The following is a 1,884-nucleotide window of genomic DNA, read 5'->3' as shown; positions in this document are numbered from 1 at the left end:
TCTTCTTTTTCTTTGCTTTCTCAAACTTCTATACAAAGTATTGACTCTAACAGATTTTATTTTCAAGGTGAATTAATTTGAATTGTTTCCGTACCCACTCTCCAGCAGGTATCCCGCCTCTGGTCTGATCCCCCAAGTGGACTACATGCGAAAACTTTAAGGATCCTATTAATACTCATATATATACATGCTTGGGAGCTATGAGATTCATAATAACACCAGAAATGTAATAAAAGTACTCTCCTTAAATAGTGCTTTTGTAATAATATAAGATGTTGAGATTTCTTCCCCAAGACCTGATTCCTCTTTAACTGAGAGACCACTGGCCTCTGGAATCAGAGAGTCCAAGATTGAAACCCTCTGATCCTCGACCATCTATCAAGGAGACTCGCCTCGGGCAAATTACTTCACTTTCCTTTTTCAGCTCTCTAGTGGATAAAATGGGAGTGATCACCTGTATTAAAGGTGAAAAACAAGCCTTGAGGAAAGGGGGCTGAACTTTGGAAGTCATGGGAAGACTGGAATGTCTGGAAAAGCAGGTTACTTGGCACAGCGCTCCCACACTGGATGAGGGGTACCTGGGCAGGATAGCAAGGCTCCCAGCTAGTGACTAAGTCCCAGGACCATAGCCAAGGATGGGAGGAGAGGGAGGGATGGAAGGGGGTATAGAGGCCTGCAGCAGACATAGTGCTGTTCTTCTAAAACTTTAAGAGAAGCACAGAAAAGGGTAGGCAAGTCATGATGCTTTGGTACCGAGGTGATAAAGCGAGGGGCAGGTTAAACTGGCACCGAGCCAGGCCTTTCCACTCTTCTGCCCAGGACAGAAGACCTCAGGAAACCTGGCCCTCCATGAACCCTTAGGGATGTATCAAATGAGGAGTGAGGACAATTCTGGGAGCAACAGGCAGTAAACTGCCAACCATGTACAAAGGGGACATTAGCAATTGTCAATAGGTAGGTGGGAACCATGCAGAAAAGACTCTGAGGTCTTTTGAGGAAGAAAGAATTGAACCTCCACCCTGCTTTCAAACTACAACTCTTTCCTGGGTCTCCAGCCTGCTGGCCTGCCCTGCAGGTGTCCAGACCAGTAATCACATGAGCCAAATTCCGAAGCCTCTATCTCTCTCTATCTCTGGCCAGACCTGAAAAAGTGGCTGAAACCGGTTTGGCTCAGTGGATAGAGCGCCAGCCTGTGGACTGAAAGGTCCCAGGTTCGATTCCGAAAGGTCCCAGGTTCGATTCCGGTCACGGGCATGTACTTGGGTTGCGGGCACATCCCCGGTGGGGGGTGTGCAGGAGGCAGCTGATCGATGTCTCTCTCTCATCGATGTTTCTAACTATCTCTCTCCCTTCCTCTCTGTAAAAAATCAATAAAATATATTTTTTTAAAAAGTGTAGATTCCTCAGATACATATTTTAATTTCTAGAATAAACACACGAACACACACAAATGTTTGATTAACCGAAAAGGAGACAGGTGATCTGAGTATTTTGGCTGTGTAACAAACCACCACAAACATAGAGATGTGCAACAGTAATTTATTTTGCTCATATATTCTGTGGGTCAGGAATTAGGACTGGACTCAGTGGGATCTGCTTGTCCCTATACCATGATGTCTGGTATCTGAACTGGAAGGTCAAAGGCAGGGGGATAAAATTAGCAGAAGGCTTATTTTTTCATGTCTGGGAGTTGATGCTGGCTCACCCCTGCATGATGATGGGGGCATCATTTCTCCTATATTGGGGTCTCAAAGTGGACTTATGGCATAGACTAGTTTGGGCTTCCTCACAGCTTGATCTGTGTTCCAAGGGCAAACCTCCTGAGAAAACACCAACTACAGACTATATCCTTTTTTATAATAGACTAGAGGCCCGGTGCAGACA

General features: G+C 45.4%; 1 long non-coding RNA gene across 1 annotated transcript in view; it reads right to left on the bottom strand.

Annotated features, from left to right (window-relative positions):
- LOC107182238 overlaps positions 1–1,884 on the bottom strand; it is a 12,210-nt gene that overhangs the window by 6,434 nt on the left and 3,892 nt on the right. The gene's annotated exons all lie outside the window — the stretch shown is intronic.

The sequence above is a fragment of the Myotis davidii genome, unplaced genomic scaffold (assembly GCF_000327345.1).
Source record: "Myotis davidii unplaced genomic scaffold, ASM32734v1 scaffold534, whole genome shotgun sequence".
In the NCBI taxonomy this organism is placed as follows: domain Eukaryota; kingdom Metazoa; phylum Chordata; class Mammalia; order Chiroptera; family Vespertilionidae; genus Myotis; species Myotis davidii.
Note: the sequence above shows the minus strand (reverse complement) of the source record. Positions and strands in the feature narration are given on the sequence as shown.